At 35.5% G+C, this 18,769-nt stretch overlaps 1 protein-coding gene across 1 annotated transcript in view; it reads left to right on the forward strand.

Annotated features, from left to right (window-relative positions):
• Positions 1 to 229: 229 nt before the first annotated feature.
• Positions 230 to 18,769, forward strand: part of myo (growth/differentiation factor myoglianin) — a 101,162-nt gene continuing 82,622 nt past the window's right edge. Inside the window, exon 1 of the mRNA XM_089649224.1 lies at positions 230 to 506. The gene's annotated coding sequence lies outside the window, so the exon portion shown is untranslated. The remainder of the gene's footprint in view (positions 507 to 18,769) is intronic.

Consider the following 18,769-nt stretch of genomic DNA (forward strand, 5'->3'; position numbering starts at 1 on the left):
GAGACAATGAAATAAATTGGTAAGATTTTAAAATTAGAACATAAATAAATTTTAAAAGTTTGCGTTTTTAGTAGACTATGTTATTGAGAAAACAAGGGAAATTAACACAAAATACACAGTTCAAAACATTTAATAATATTGACAGTAAATACATAAATTTCCACGTGTTAATTCGGCGTAATATTCTTGATAAACTTGTTGATTAAAATGTTTGAGTTTTGGGGAAATAATCCATTTAACGTTTTACTCCTTTTTAAGCGAACGTTCCGGACTCTATCCAGTTTTGCAAATAACTGAAGAAACAACGTTAATTCAAAGTTATTGTTAAATTAATAAAGTTATAAGTTATGACATTAACATTAGCTAAGACAATCTTAAATCATTTCCAAAACAACACAAAAACATATTTTAAAAAAGTGTGTGAAAGAACTTTAATACACGTATGTGAAAAATTTGCGGCGTTTTTTCTGGACGAAAATTATCATCTTTTGAGCGAAGAACGATGGGTAAGTGAAAAGGGATATATATTTAATTTTTATTTTCAAACTGTTAATGATATCTGTGATGGTGGTCATTTGTAAAATTGTTTTTTAAACTCTCAAGAATCTGGCATATTGTACGTAATATTTCTTGAAGACGCTGTCAGAAAGTTTCGACTGAGAAGACGCTGCCAGAGAATTTGTGTGAAATCCAAATAAATGGAATATTTCTGAACGTATCAGAAAAAAACTGTTTTTAAAAGTTGTTGAAATACGCTTTATAATGTTATTATTAGTATCAAACGTATAATATTTGAAAAACATATTTTTTTTTTAAATGGCTCACCTTACGTTTTTACGTCTAAACACTTTCGTCTTAAATAGTATAAAATACAGTCGCTATCCGTGTCTGTCTGTTTATGCGCTTAGTTCTTCTAAATTAAGCAACGGACTTTGAAAGGGTTTTCACTATCATTTAGAAAATTTCTTCTGGAAGGTGTGGAGTCAAGAACTGTCAGCCAGCCTTAAATAATATTTTAATACGGAAACACTGTTTCACGGATGGCAACCCGTAAACACAGCTCGCTAGTAGTTCCGTACCGACCAACATTCCTGTTTCTCCGGTCTACCTTGGCAGTCGACATTTCTTGATTCCTACTAAATCCTTCTGATATTAACTTCGTGTTATAGTGTAACGTGTTTTCATCAAACTTAAATTATCAACTACATCTTTTTACTTTATCACAACCTACACTATACACATTAATTGGCCGCTATAAAGGTAAGTATAATAGAGCCAAAAAGGTTTATATATAGGATATCTACATGCATATTATATTTATAGAATGTAGAGAAAAATCGATGTCTATCCTAGAATTCACAACCTCAAAACTTTACTCCAAACGATTCACAACATAAGATGTAAGACGATGGTACATCGTTGTCTCCCTGATCCAGTCTCAACGGCTTCAGTTTAGTTGCTGAGCAATACGAAAATCTGTAGCATCTCTGATAGCAGTAGTGCCACCACTTGAGCGGCTACGTCAGCAGTGGCGTCCATTTTAAGGGAGTTAATTTTCTAGTACTAATTATTCACGTGTATCCTCTTCAACGTTCGGATAGCGAATGACCTACATTTGACTTAAACTGCTCCGTTTATAGCCCAGGAAGATGACACAAGTTGTGGCGCCTCTAAAGAGTAGGTATATACGCAACATTTTTTTAACGTCCCGTACTCGGAAAATTTGTATCGTTTATGAAATGAAACTATTGTCTGATAAGAGGTTGTTAAATGTACTTTTAACTGATATCAATATTGTTTGTGTTATGTTTGGCTCGGGGAAATTTACGCTTGAAACTTATTTTCGAAGATGCACAATTTTTGTGACGCCGAGTGTGGTTTATTCGATGATTCTCTCAAGTTTCACGGTTTGAGTGTAAAACACGGTAATTATAATTAAAAATATTTAATTCAGTTGTGTGTCTGTAACTCAAATTCAATGAACTCTAGAAATTAACTTCGCTTTGATTATCAAAATAGGAACTGACTGTGGGAACAATTCAATGAAAATGTCTATTTTTTAAATATGTTTTTCTTGGGATATGGATTTTCGATTTTCACGGCCAAAAGTATTATAGTGATTTATTGTTGAGGCATTGTGCCTTGGTGAGCTACCTCCTTCTTTAGCCAACGTTTCGGAGAGCATTACAGCGTCCATCATCATGGCAGATGTGTAATTAAAGATTGTTGTGAAGTGTGTGCTTACTAAACTCAGCCATACTGACAAATCGGCATTTGCCGAGCTTTAATGCTGCCCGTAGTAAGCGTTCAAAGATGGTTTGAAAGGGAGATATGTAAATATGAATGTTAGAGGGAGCGAGCTAATATCGCAAAAATCTCTCGTCAAATGCATAAGCTGCATTTAACGATACACTGTGATTTTTTTCATGCCTATAACATATTAAATAACAGAACAAAACGTGTCTTAAATAATTTTCGGAGCTTATTTCCGATTTTTTTATATCGAGGGAATTTCATATAATTAACGTTTCGGCATAACCAATCTTCAAAAATAACCTTTTTTGGAACTTAAAAACTTTAAGAGTTAACGAGAAACTTGTTATAAATCGGTAGAAATTGGGTATGCAGGGGATTAATTAAAACCAGCCATTGGATTTATTCTCGAAGTCCCGAGAAGACCCAACACGCAGAAATCACTCCAGATGTTGTAATTTTTAATTTTTCGTAATTTTAAGTCACGAAAAGAATAAATGTTGTAGCGCTATCATTTTTTTTTATTAGGTACAATATTTTTTACAATTCAAGTTTTCCAGTAATGTAGGCCTCACTGGGTGGCTTGCCCGTGCTGAGGCCTTCATTTTATAATATGAAAATATAAACTACATAATACATTCAATGAGAAAAATTATACATTTAAAATTAAAAATACATAGTAATATATTTAAAATTAAAAAAATAGTACATTGAAAAAAATCTTGTGTGTTTGTGAGTGATGTGTGTTTATATTGGTTTTGTGTGTTACGTGTAGGTTTTATTTTTATTTTATGCTATGAAATTTTGGTAATATTGTCTTTTTTGTTATTTTATCCATTTTGTAATTTTGTGTGTGAATTTATTTTTATTTTCCTCAATTTTAATTTCAAGTTTTACACTGTTGAAAGCTTTTATTGCATGGTATTGGTAGTGTCTTTGTCCAAAGCTTGAATTTACTGTAGGAGTTTTTATGTTTTCTTTGTACGCTTGTCTAACTGGTCTGTTAGTGTTATTTTGTGTATTGGTGTTTAAACATTCGTGTATTTTTATGGTGTTTGTGTTGTTTTTAGGCTGTCCCGTGCTATTTATACTGTATGTTGTGAATTTTGTCTTTGATATGTTAAGTGTAAGTATGTTTGAGTCTAGCCATGTTTTCACTTGCGAGATTCCCAAATTCGCTATGTTATATACATTATTCCAATCCTTAGATTTGAAGAGTAAAATTGTTAAAATTGTCAAATTAAAATTATTGTTATCAAATTAAAATTGTCAAATCAAGTGACAATATTAATTTTTTTGTTATGTGTTCAACATATCTGCCCTGATGATGGACACTGCAATGCTGTCCGAAACGTTGGCTAAAGAAGGAGTTAGCGCAACACGGCATAACACCCCAAAAACGAATAACAAAAATACTTTTGGCCGTGAAAATCTTAAATCATATTTGACAATATTAAATTATAAATTTAAATTTAAATTATAAATTTAATATTGTCACTTGATTTGACATTTTCGATAAGTGTCTACTTTTATCCCACTAACATTTAATCTGTTTTGCGTCATTTGGATTAATGATACCGATGTGCAAAAAATTACAAATAAAACTAAACACGCAACCGAATTCATGCAGCCTGACGAAGGGGTCACCTGGTATCGCCGGGTTAGGCAGATAAAATTTATAATCGCAACCGGAATTCAAAATTGTAACCAGTAAAAAAAAGTAACTGACGGTCCTTGCAAATATAGGATAAGACGGATAATCGCCGAGTTTTTGTACACTTTATTCATATACAGGGTGTTAAGGGAAGCAATTGACTTACTTTAACCAATTTTTCATGACATTATTTAGAGTAAAAAATATTTTGGTCTCCGGTGACTTTATTTGTTAAAAAATTTTTCTTCAAAACCAAAAAAAATATTTCACATGCAATCGCTGGTCATGCAGCCAGGTAACCGATCAAACCAACACCCGTTCCCTAACTGTCCAATACCTATTGTATTTTTTAAAATGTTTTTTTTCGAAGAACAAACAAAAGTAGGCGAATCAAGAGTTGATTGTAAAATATTAATTTTGAACTTTGAAGTTGTCACAACCATGGTTGGAGATGGTGAACATGGAGTAAGGAAGGAATCCGACTTACCCCTTTGATGTTCTTCAAAGATGATGATGGTATGATTTAACTGACAGGAGATGATTTCACGCACAAGCTTCCATAACATCCAGGCTGGATACGAAACACACTGAACCGAATATGCTCACTGCACAGGCCTTCTACCCTGAGTCGATATAAATAACAGCACTGATCACAAATAGATATTCATCAAACAGGCTCCATCAATAAATTGGTTTGACAGTCGCTTTTACTGTTGTAAAATGTCAAACACACACGTGGGTATAGTCAGATAATGTCAATGCAAGGACAATGTTAAAGGAAGATTAATAGTTGCGTCAGCAAAAAGAGTCACAGGAGACGAATATTTTATTGGAGTTTTTACTCTAAATAATGTCAGGAATCACTGGTTAAAGTAAGTCAATTACGTCCCTTAACACCCTGTATATTTTTATCTTTTTGTGGCACTTTTAATTTAACCCCTAGAGCCCAGACAAAAGATAATCAAGGTATCAACATATTACAGCTCGACATTCAACACAACTTTAAAAAGTGATAAAGTCACTAAAAGCGATGAAAAAAAACTAAAGTATGAACCTTACCCAAGTAACCTATTTAACCTTCTAAAAAAAATATAATACAGGCATATTATACTCATAGAAAGTAGAGAAAAGTCGAGTAATGCTAGTTTATAATAACACAATGTGAAAGCTTATTTTATCACTTTTCGGAAGCAGTTTTTAGTTTTTGGATACGTTTAGAAATATACCATTTATTTGGATTTTCTTGAGAAGCGGAAATACACACACATTCTCCGACTCTTTGACAACAACTTAACGTAACGGTCAATTTGCCAGAGGCCTGAAGGATTATATTCTATGAAGTAGGTATATGCCAAAATGTCTGAAAATAGGTGCAGTTTGAAAACAGTGAAGTCTTCATGTGCATATTGTATCACACTTCTTCAAACTGATTCGTGGACGGTTTGAAAATCCGACTATCATGGAGAGTATTAGTCTCTATGTTCCTGATACTTATCTCCATCACCGACAGCATAGACTGTTTTATCTCCCGGCCTGCAGGACTAACTTGCCTGCAGGTCATGCCGGTGGGGAGAGCAATCTTGCTGTTGAACAGAATTAATTCGGATATCGACATATTTAGCTGAAGGTGAAGCTGCCTTTAAAAGGCAAGCTCTATTGATGCTGGTATAGTTGATACACCGCTTATTTATTATGTAAAACCATTTTAAAAATGTACTTAAAAACGAAATAAAATGTAATTTTGTAATGTTTTTAAAGGAATAAATTAATTGAATTGAATTGAATTGAAAAATCATCATAAAAAATACTAATTTCGTTTGTCCATGCGTCCTGTGTTACACTGGTTCAATGAACTCAAGTTTCCTATGAATACGTGTCATTTTCACAATTGAAACTAATGCAAAAATAATAAATTATGTGATTGCCATAGAGAGATATTCCAAATAGAATACAATAAATTTATCAATAGGAAAAAATATTAGAACGTAATATTGCAAAGCCACGTCAATTATCTTCTAGTCAAAATGAAATAAATATTAATTACTAAGCTAAATGAATTATAAAATAATGAAAGTGCTGTAAACGGAACGTGGGGGTTCCTCACCATGCGGGTAGGCAGATGAAAGGACTTCCCCTTGCGGTGTGGGCTCCGCTAGTGTGGGAATTAAACCCTCATGCGGGTACACTGTAGTCAGTTAGCGTAACAGTAACCCACAGGATATGCATGCCAAAATAATTAGCATGGGGCTACTGACATTATAATGGGAGATAATTTAAGCAGGGTGAGTAGCGTCCAAAGTTAGCGAATAGACTAGTAGCTCGGTGAACAGTAGACCACGCTTATTAAAATAGAAATCAAATTCAACGTTTCCTTCTGAAATCACAAGATTTTTAACTATCCTGCAGCCAAGTGGGGGAGTAGGTAGCACTCAAAATTACTATCCTCCTTATATTAGCTTAAATACTTGACATATCATTTTAGTATTTTACGTGTTCCTGCGCAAATACATAAGTTACCATTAATATAATTGACTGAATAATTGGGATTTCTAATTTCTATATTTTAAAAGCCCAAAAGACAGAAAATGCATGGGGTCGTCGACCGGCGGCTCGTGACTTTTGGGTGTACTAGAGTGCTAATATTTAAAAAAATAGCATTTCTGATGTTGTTATAGATGAAAACGATTTTTAATTTTTTTTCGAAAATCGATTTTTTGTATGAAGATTTTCAGGAAATTTCAGTATAGCCGTGCGCCGCACGGAATTCCTGAAAATCTTCATACAAAAAATCAATTTTTCGAAAAAAAATAAAAAATAGTTTTCAGCTACAACAACATCCATAATGCCATTTTTTGTAATATTAGCACTTTAGTAACACAAAAGTCACGAGCCGCCACTCCGACGACTCGTCGGAAGACCCACTTGGTTACAGACATTTTGTTTGGCATCTTGGCCTGTCAAGCTATCGGAAAAAAAAATTACTTTTCTATGTATGAAAAATTGTTTGAAAAAATTGTTGATTCTGTAGATATAAGATGTAAATTATAACTTATAAAAATGTATATGTAACTAAACTTTAAGCACCTGTTGACAAGCCAATTCAATTGGCTTAGCAGGACTTGTTTGTTGATATGTATTAACCATTTATTCAATAAAAAATAAAAAGAGTTATGTAGGTAAAATCATGTGTTTTTGCTTTGAAGTTTTGATAGCTTAGAAATATTTTTAATGCTTTAATTAAATACTGCGAGTGGAACGCATGTAATAATAGAGCAATAGAGCGGAAAAGAAGTATCAGGCTTATACAAAACTCAAAACTGCTTTAAAGCTCAAAATCTCCTACTTACGAACTCATTTTTGGTAATGGTTTTATTGCATAATGTGGAAAATTAAGTTTTTTAGAAAATTATAGTAAAACATTTAAATATTTATGCCTGAAGTTATAAATATAAAATAAAACACACTTTTTGGCGAAGTTTTTTTCTTGCATAAATCAAAACATGAAGCTAGCTTTAAGCCCCCGCATACCTAATTTCTAACGATTTATAACAAGATTCTCTTTTAAGATCCAAAAAAATCATCCCGGAATATCCCAGATCACAATGAACTAAAAACGGGATTACAGACCGTTTCTTGATAAACTTTTGGTAAATTCATAATCGTGACAATACAATTGGTATGTATAAATCTAAATAGTATAAAACAAAGTTACTGTCTGTTTGTGCGCTTCATAAAGTGTGCAACGGAGTTCGGTAGGGTTTTTACTATCATCTAGAGCAGTGGTTCTTAACCTTTTTGGCTGGCGACCCAAGGTACGAATATATTTGAAGTACGCGACCCTAATCTAATTTTTTATTTTTTTTCCATTGACAGGTTATGTAATTTTATACTATAAAATTTATACGATGTATTGGTAAAATTAGAAATAAACAAATTTATTTAAATGTTCTGTATTAAAATCAGACCAGCATTAAAACAGTTAAAAAATTTACAGCAAAATAATCAGTGACTACCCTGGTGTTGTATTTTTGAACAAAGATCATGTATACGTGGAGTTATGTTTATAGAAAGTGCACACCGCATGTCATGCTGAGGATCCAACCTATTCCTGTACTTATTCTTCATAACAGCAAGGCATGAAAATCCTGCTTCACATAAATAAGTAGTTGGGAAAGGTAGCAGGGCTTTTTCAGCTTCATTGCTCAGAACAGGCTTCCCAGATAATTGTGCCCAAAATTTTGTGAGACTCGTTCTGGCAAATCTCTCTTTTAAAAGTGCATCACCTTGCATTTCGAGCAATTCTTCTTGTAATCCAGCTGAATCGTTTTCAACGCCCATTACATCTACTTCAAATGGATTTCTTACCCAACTGTATTTCACGATATGGACATTTTGTGGAATATATCTTTCCATTTCATTTTCAAGTCTTCTCAAATGTTCTAAAAAAATAGGCATGGTCTCCACGAAAATACGGTTGCCATTAAGATTAAGATCTTCCAAAAACAAGTTTAATGTTGGAAACGCTGCCAATTGACATTGAGCAATTTTATTTTGCCAAAGTTTTGTTTTGTTTTTAAAAACAGTAATTTTTTCATAAATGTCTACTACAGTGCGATTTTGACCTTGCATTTCTGTGTTCAACTGATTCAAGTGGTGGAAAATATCACCCAAATATGCCAATTTAGCCATCCATTTGTTGTCACTGAAGCGATCAGCACATTCGTGTCTTTTATCTGTCAAAAATATTTCTATTTCTGTTTTAAGAGAAAGAACTCTAGCTAGAATCTTTCCGCGGGATAGCCAGCGAATATCCGAATGGTATAATAAATTCTGGTGTTCTGAACCCATTTCTTCGCACATCAGTCGAAATATCCGAGAGTTCATAGCGCGTGCCTTTATGAAATTTATAATTTGTATTACGTCCTGTAACACCTGATGTAGATCTGGCTGCATATCACGTGTAGCCAAGTTTTCTCGATGTAAAAAGCAGTGTATTAAAACAACCTCTGGATTTCGTTCCTTGACTTTGGCACAAAACCCGATGCGACTCCCTATCATTGCCGGTGCTCCATCTGTACAGACTGCGAGACAATTGTCCCACAGTAATTGGTGTTCCACAAAGAACTTGTCTATTAAAAGAAATATATCAGCCCCAGTTGTAGTTTCAGAGAGCTTTTCACAAAGCAGGAACTCTTCATTGAAATTTTGTGGAGTTCTGTATCTTACGTACACCAACAGCTGTGGGAAATCTTCAATATCAACTGATTCGTCGATTTGAATTGAAAATTTGATGGCTTTTTTGAGATCCGTTATTAATTGTTCTAAAATATCTGATGACATTAAATCTATTCTCTTTTTCACAGTATCGTTTGAAATTGGCACCATTTCCAGCTTCTTCGCAATTTCATCTCCACAGACAGTTCTTGCCATGGCTATTGCAGCTGGTTTAATCAACTGCTCAGCAATACTATGGGGTTTTTTACATTGAGCTACTTTTAAAGCTACTTCGAAAGAAGCGTAGGTAGTTTTTTCTAACGAAACTGTTGCTGAACTTGATGGTGCATCAAGTCTCATGCGCTTTGTTTGTGTTTCTTTTTCTTTCCAAAAAGCAAGCGGTTTATTTGCGTACGTTGGATGGACTTTTTCGAGATGTCTCTTCAATTTGTTTATTTTTAGCGATTCATTTGAAAGAAGTTGCGTACAAACCACGCATTGTGGACGTGGCACACCAGAGCGATCTTTTATTTCAATAAATCCTAAGGCTAAAAATTCTTGCTTGTATGTTAACATCCGTTTCGCCATGACTGTCCACAATTCGAAAGACTTACTGAAACAAAACGACAAATTATAGAAATATACTATTCTATTCGTTCATCGGCGAATTGTAGGCTAACAATGTCATTTATTGGAAAAAAATATTTTACCTTCTTTCGATAACAGCAATCGCGAGTTGCACTTTTAATCTTCCACAATTGATTATCACAATTTTGTAGCACTTTGTAGTTGTCAACAAAGAGTGTATTGTAGTCAAGTATAAACGTTATTCACGTAAAACAGTATGAGAACGAGCGTGCAATCGTAAACAAACTCGCTAGCAAACTGACCGAGATGAGACGAGACCGACCGACCAGCGCGGTGCGGCGGGCGGCGCGGGTGGTGACCGAGCCGAACCGAGCGATGCCGACTGCGTGAGCCGAGCGGTGGCGATGGCGCGCACTCCTCGCTTTGCGCCCCGCGCCCTTCCGCCCATTAAAACAGAACTAACATGTCGCGATTGTGAACAATAGATGTCCTTGTTCTGAGAGTAGTAATAATTGTGACTATACTAGTTTAGTGACATCGATCGGGATATCAATACGCGATTTCCGCGACCCAACCCAAAACCTCTCGCGACCCAAATTTGGGTCGCGACCCGAGGTTAAGAATCGCTGATCTAGAGCAAGGCTGCCCAACCTTTTTAACAGTTGGGCGAAATTGACGATTTTGAATCACTGGCGGGCCACTGTATACCTGACGGTTCCTATTTCCATGGGGGGGGGGGGGGGGGGTTGTTACGGAACTTCGCTGAGAAAAAATTCCGCGCACCCAAATATGTGATTCCCCACAGCAATTTTTCGAATTCCATGGGGGGGGGGGTGGCTACAAGATTCAATTTCGGACGCGAAAAATATTATATCAAAAACCGGTGTATTTTTGTTTAAAAAGTAAGTTCAACAGGTTAGATTTTTTCGTCGCTGATTCTCGTTCTGAGTAGCCTATCGCCTAAATCGCCTTCGTTGGCAACACTGGTGACCGCGTGCAAGCTGCATTGTTTGTTTTACCGCGGGCCCGCGACACTTTTTCAAATTGGCGGATTGGCGGGTTTTTTGAAAATGGTTCACGCGGGCCACTTATAATTCGTTCGCGGGCCACATTGTGGCCCGCGGGCCTGGGGTTGGGCAGCCTTGATCTAGAGAATTTCTTCCAGCAGTTTTATATATATGATACATGGATATAATATATTCAAAGTAGAGGAAAGTCGAGCAACGCCGAAAACGCAAGAGAATATATGGAGCCCAGTAATTAAATCATTATCCTTGCTAATAATAATGTTTGCGGCAAATTTTGTAACTAATTTATCTAAAAATTAGGATGTAATATTGAACTGAGCAAATGTACCGCGGTATGAAGTTTTGGAATTGGCTCCAGGAGGCAAATCAAAGACGTAATGAGGTTCAATTTGTACCAAATTTAGGAACCAGTACAAAAGTGGCTTAAGTCAAGTTTTTTTAACGATTGTGTGGTCTTCACTTTGCATGCTGCAACCGGAACAAATCTCAAACAGAACTGCACCAGTACCAGTAAATTCAGTAATGTAGATTTCGAAACAATGAGGTTATCCTATACTCCGCCATCAATCAACCGACGGAATATAAGAATTTTACATCCATAACTTTCGACTTAGATGTTCTAGCATAGCATAGCATGACAAGAGGATTGGTACTATTGAAGAACCTTTCTAAAACAGTGGACATTAATTTTAATTACCCTTTATAACCTTACAACTTTTTTGTACACCTATCTTTCTAAATATTAAGAACTAGCTCACGTGTACCCGGCGTTGCTGTGGGTTATCTTTACCGGCTGCGCCAGTTGTTGTGTTCCAACAAACAGGACTCCAACTCGTCTTGGAAGGAGTTTAATAATTAAATGGTTCTTTATATTAATCAGGGATTTATTAATACTCCACGTATTATAATGGTGACTCGATAGTCGACCTAACTAGAAGCTTGCTATTTGGAATCTGGGCCAGTGAGATTCTCTGAGAGCCTTCGCACCGTCCATGGCGACAACAGTCCCCGCAAGCTCTATGCACTGCCATCTGTGCGTGCATCTACAAAGCTTCCTAACATAGACATATACCCATTTGCACTTTTCTATAGGCCTTTTTAAAATATACAATTCCGTAGTACATTATTTTGATGTATCTCATAAGGTTTTAGCCAGCGTTAACCATGTAGTGCCCGAAAATATATTTTTAGGACTTGATTATAAAACATTGACTTTTCTCTATGTTCTATAAATAACATATGCATGTATTATATATGTAAACCTTCCGGAAGAAGTTTTCTAAATGATAGAGAAAACCCTATCAAAATCTGTTGCGTAGTTTAGAAGAACTGAGTGCACAAACAGACAGACGCTTATTTAATACTATTGAGATTTAAAAAAATATATCTTGTACTGTAACTGGATAAATAATCTGTTATATAATTTTAAAAAAATCAACTTAGGTAGACTTGCACCCCTATGTCCGTGTATTAATAATGGCGTTTCGCCCAACAAAGCGTCCCCGAATCTTCTGACCTTAATTCGCCGCCGACCAAGCCAACACACTACTCCAACACACACACCATTCAATACACACAACACACAGAATACACACAACACACACAATACACAGAAAACACACGACACACAGAATACACACACCCCCCAACAACACTCGACATCACCAAACCGAGGGATCATTGACCGATTGCCACTCGTTCAAGCAGTCCAAATGCCATGGAAATTTTGTACAAGTGTACTCCAGTAGGGAACAAGTGATATTAACAGAGAAAGAGGAGATTTGCGATGTCTTCCAATTTCGATAACCCATTTAATAAAACAACAAACGTCCAATTGGGACGTCACGGAAATTACATATTGCAAGAGTATAATTCAATTTACCAGTATAGAATTAGTTATAATCAGAGATGTGCAAAATGGGTACCCAAAACCATTTGAAATGCAAAATGGAAATGGGTCAAAACTTTTCCATTTGAAAATGCAAAATGCAAAATGGTTTTTAAAAAGCATTTCAAATGCAAAATACCTATTTTCAAAATGCATTGAAAATGCAAAATGGTTTCTCAGGTCAAACAATTAAAATAATTATAGAATTTTTAAACAATTTTGTCATTTAATAATGGACATCAATTTAGAACAAACATACCATATGATGGTAAATCCAAAAACACCACGACTACAGATTATGAAACCACAAAAAATTTGCGCGGGACTAATGTTGCCAACGTAAACACTACTATCTAACATTTAATATTACAGCGTCATGGCCCCATGTTCAGTATTTTTTGTAATGGTATCACTCAATTGTCAGGGCTCCTACCAGGGAGCAACTTGACAAATGTAAATTATCTCTCATAGCGAGGTTGAGGACCGACTGATATTTGGGGCTTATGAAAAAAAGATAAGTTGAGATAGTAGGAAGAATGTTGCAAAAAAGCATTTAAAATGGAAAATGCATTGAGAAAAGCATTTAAAATGCAAAATGCAAAATGGTTTTTAGAAAAGCATTTAAAATGCAAAATGGAAAATACCCATTTTGCATTTTGCATTTCCATTTGAAAAGGATTTATTTGAAATAAAGCACATCTCTGGTTATAATGGTTTAGAATCCGTCTTCTACGTGCCAGCAGATTCTTCAATACTGACCAGCATTATGTTAAATACTACATAAATCTGAATTACGTCCAACAATTGAATTTGAGAGCCACTCTGGGCTGGAACCCCAAAATATCTAAAAAACCTGCTTGATTCTGCCACCTCTAATGCAAATGTAATGCAAGTTCCCGTTCACAGATGTTGTCGGCATCATGAGAACGGATCTTTTTTTCGACTAGTATCCAATTTGATCGACGTGCAAATTATATTTTGCACGGGTACGGAGTTACACTAGGAGAGAAGAGGTCACATTGCATTGTTTATTCATGGTCCTATTAATATCATGTTTGATCTTGGCTCACAAAGGTGCCACAATAGTATATCTATATATATAGTTTAGCACCCAGTCATGTAACAACACGTAACCCAGAAAGTTAGAATCGAAACAATGTATCTAGGTCATTATTTGATCCTGGCTGACCCCTTCGAGATGAATCTTCGAATCTTGACATTCACAACGTTAACACAATTACGCCTACAAAGGGCATTGACTAATAACACGTTACACGTGTAAGTTTAAATACTTTACACGTGTTAGGTGAATAATGTTATGGAACAACAAACCATCCTTTGCAATGTTTGTGCAATATTCATTCATTTTTAGATCAGTATTGTTTTTATTTGATCTCTTATTATTTTTCTCATATTCGTTTTAATTTATCTTTAATATTGTCGGTTGATAGAGTTGATAGTGGCTGTTACAACGTAGGAATGCTGATTTTATATCCATTTAATTTCGTCCATTTTGCTTAGCAAATATAAAGTCCTTCTTTTGCGAAAGATATCAAGCTTTGAAAGACTGGCAATATGAAGATTGTCTCAAGTAACCAAGTTTACCAACGTTAAAAGAAAACAATAGAAAGGGTTGTCTTGATTGAGAAAATTTTATCTGTACATTATATTTGCTCCGGCATCAAAGAAATCTTCACCACCAACAAAACACCCTTAGAATCCAATCCTAGGAAACACTTTATTGCAAACAGAGTTGTGGATGCATGGTACAAACTTCCACAACATGACATCAATGCTACTAATATAAACCAATTTCAAGCTCGATTGGATTATTATTTGGAGAGAAGAAAGGATTAATTTATTTTAAATTTAAAACAACTCAATTACTGATAAAATTATAGTGAAATCAGATATGAGCGCATCAGCAGAATGCTACCTGCCCATTACGAAAAAAAATTTGGCTTGTAATTTTTACTATAAATTTGTAATCTCCCCTTTTCGTCTTTGTTGTCATTATCTATTCCATCTATCCTACCAATCTAATTAATTCACCTATTGTGGTTATTCACTCGCCATTTTAATTAATTCACTGTCTGTCTTCTTCTCATGGTTAATGAGTTGATAGCAATTCGCAACTTCGCTGCCGTAAGTCTAAATATTTAAAGTAGCAAACTATTTTAATAACAAATAATAAAAAAAAAATATTTGAAATCTGCTAAATTCTCTGGTGCTCATTTATTTAGAGCTCTAGATAAAATTACTGTTTATACTTTCAAAACGGAATGCATTTTCAAAATTACGTTTTTGTTTATACCTGTAAGGACAAAACCTTTAAGTCCATTATCTCAGTTTGACATATTTTGACTTGCCAGTCTAGTTGTGGGATGGTTTCGGGTGTAATACATCAATGGGTGTGCGGCATAGTTTTATCTCTAAATAGTATAAAATAAAGTCGCTATCCGCGTCTCTCTGTTTGTGCGCTTAGTTCTTCTAAACTACTCAACAAATATTGATAGGGTTCTCACCATAATTTAGAGAATTTCTTCTGGAAGGTTTACATATATAATACACGCATATTGTATTTATATAAAGTAGAGAAAAGTCGATATTTTATAATCAAGTCATAAAAAAAATATATTTCGAGCACTATATTGCTAACGCTGGCTAAACCTATACATCATACCGATACATCAAAATAATGTACTACGGAATTGTACATCTTAAAAATTTCCACAGAAAAGTTCTTTTTGATGTATGTCTATATCCTAAGGATAACCCAAGCAGCGCCGGTTGCACGTCAGCTAATGATGCTATATAATTCAAAGTTAACGGAATCTGTTGGATTCGTTATAAATATTGTTTTGCTGAGTGTTTACAATTTTTTGCAACTGGACGAATTTAAAGGTATTTGCTACGTTATCTAAAAATGGTGTTTAAACATTTTTTGCTGCATCAGATAAGCTGATTTTTACTATCGCCACATTTAGGTTTATAACACACATGTCAAACTTGTTTCACTTTTCTGACTTTATGTTCCGTTGGCAATTTATTCAGAATGCAGTTCCATCAATAGCCAAAAAGTCAATCTTGTGTCGACCTCAATTCAACAATTAGACATCCGCCATAAAATTGGACGACGCGTAATTATTTGCGGTCACGAGTGAGACCGCCTTCAATTTTTCTAAACTGAAAATCCAATTGTGAGACAATACCTAATTGACAACCGTCAGCATTTCTAAGAAATATTAGTTCGAGACTATTTTTTAGACAACGTCTGGTGCTTGTATAATTGATTAATCGTTCTTAGTTGTTATTACTTATTAATTAGCTTAATTCTTTTTCTTCGTGTGGTGGAGGAAACTTGGTGGAGATTAAAGTGGGATGCTGAGTTTATTCAGCAATTCAACGACATCGGCAGTCATAAAAACCTCCTAGCAAGTCGACGGCATCGGGAGTCACAAAAACCTCCTAGCAAGTCGACGGCATCGGGAGTCACCAAAACCTCCTAGCAAGTCGACTGCATCGGGAGTCACCAAAACCTCGTAGCAAGTCGACTGCATCGGGAGTCACCAAAACCTCCTAGCAAGTCGACTGCATCGGGAGTCACCAAAACCTCCTAGCAAGTCGACTGCATCGGGAGTCACCAAAACCTCCTAGCAAGTCGACTGCATCGGGAGTCACCAAAACCTCCTAGCAAGTCGACTGCATCGGGAGTCACCAAAACCTCCTAGCAAGTCGACTGCATCGGGAGTCACCAAAACCTCCTAGCAAGTCGACGGCATCGGGAGTCACCAAAACCTCCTAGCAAGTCGACGGCATCGGGAGTCACCAAAACCTTCTAGCAGTCGACGACATCGGGAGTCACCATAGTTAGCACATGGTGTGTTAGCCCTCTATCCCCCATCCTGAAGAAGGTTCCCGTTTTACCTGAACAGTCCAGAACATTCGAAAGTATTCGAGGGCATTCCACAATATTCCAGAATATCCCGGAAAATTGTGGAATTTTCAAAAATAGTCTGGAACGTTCGGAAAAATCATATTTATTGAAAGTAGAGAAAAGTAGAGTAACGCCGCGCACTCGTCAGCTACTAGAAACTATAAATTACAACCACTCGATGAAACAATTAAAATTATTAAAACTCTCAGATAGAATAAGTACTTGTTTCCGACTTGAATTTGATTATTAAAATTAATAATGAAACTATAGACAGCCCTGATTTAACGAGTCTAATCACCTTCAACATACCAACTAGAATAACTCGATCGAAAATTATTTTTAATTGCAATAACAATACTGAGTAATTTAGGTAATTGCTAGTACCTAGATTAATACTTACCTATTCAATACTTTTGCAGAAATTGTAGATGTATTCAACTGCACGAAATATAGTTACAAGAAGGCTGTAATAACATTCCTCAGCAATAACAACAATTAAGGTTAGCATAATACTATTACTCTTCATGGGTTCGATATAATTTTAAATGTCCTTTTGATGGCCTCAGTGATTGAGGGGTAAGGCTCTCGACTAGCAATCCGAAAGTCGCGGGATCATATTCCAGCGTGCGCAAGTAAATTTTATTTGATTGATATGTGTTATTTCTGATTTATTTACTTAAAATAATATACAGTATACTTGCGGCACGTTTCAGAGTGGAAGATTCACTCAGTATCGGCCTAGTGTAAGCCCGCCATTCAGAATTGAAACGTTGCTTGAAATGGCTTTAGCCATGTTTGGTGACCAGATCTGAATAGCCAGGTACTTCCCGACCATCTTCTACCCCTCCCCACTAGCTTCAGCCTCACAACATACCCCAATTGGGGATGCCATAGTCTCACTGGCTCCAGATGGTTGGGCGGTATTCACATTAAAAAAATATTAATTTTACTTTTGTGTCCACAGAATTATTGGGTACATATTATCACATGTTTGTAAAATCCTTTGGTGACATAAGAGACATAAGGCGACGTACCGCGGGTTTGTTCGACGCTCACGTTTTAATTTTTTATGTTGAACGTATTACTAAAATCTCAAATGTTTCTAGACGGATCCCTACGGATGTAAGTTATTTATATTTAAGATTAATAAAAACAGGACCTTCCTATTAAAATATTTTATGTAAAATGGTTTTAAAATTTTATAAAACGTTTTGCAACTATAAAATTAGCGGCAAGCACCAGATTTAATTTTTAGACGATGAATTAGTAACATCCCGAGGTATCCCTCTAGAAACATTTGAAATTTTAGTAATACGTTCATCAGAAATAATTTAAATAAACCCCACGTAAATATCGATATTCTAGGCCTGCTAGGGCAAAGTCGACCGTAGGTTCGTCCAATACGGCAGCCACGCGCCGAATATTGTTTTTTGAGCTACTGTTTTTACATCACTTATGTCGTTAAGATTTCCACTTTATTTTAGAGAATTGATAGGGCAAATTCAACCGCATGTCTGTCCAATACACCAGGGCCGCGCTTAGCATGTTTCTATGCACGGCTGATTCACTTACGTCGTTAAGATTCTGGCTATATTTTAGGGTAATGTCTCGTCTTAAGGGGGTATACTATATAAAGAAATAAATAAGTCAACATTTACCTAATTCTGAATTCTTTAGGTCCCATTTAATGCATCATTTACATACTTTTGCAACTGTCACTACATCGGAGGTGGTTTGAGTGAGGTGAGAGAGAACTCTGGCAGTTTAGTCCTGAACAAAGTGTTTGGTTTTCACTCTATCGTGACTGAAACAGACTATCGCCTTCAGTCCAAATGGGTTTCCTGGATTTGGAAGTGGAATATTGCTAATCACGGGCTTTTCGTTAGATTCATTTTGAATGAGCATAGCGAAGTCTTGTTTTAACTCGACCGTTTGTAATTTCATCTTTTTGAACGTTACGTTTTCTGTTTCGAAAATCTGCAGCATCAAATTTATTATTAAAGAAAGCCTTACTTTGTCTAGATGGCTAACTTTGACTAGATGTTGACTGATTTGTGTTTTCGAAAATCTGCTGCATCCACCAAATTTTTCAAGGAAGCGTAATTTTGACTAAGTGGATAACTTTGATTGAGCTTTTCAAAATGATAGTACCTACCTACCTCAAGAAAGTTAAAAAAATGCCATTGAGATAGTGACGTTTCTTTGGA

The sequence above is a fragment of the Hesperophylax consimilis genome, chromosome 29 (genome assembly GCF_061612785.1).
Source record: "Hesperophylax consimilis isolate HC1 chromosome 29, BYU_Hcon_1.0, whole genome shotgun sequence".
NCBI classification, from domain to species: domain Eukaryota; kingdom Metazoa; phylum Arthropoda; class Insecta; order Trichoptera; family Limnephilidae; genus Hesperophylax; species Hesperophylax consimilis.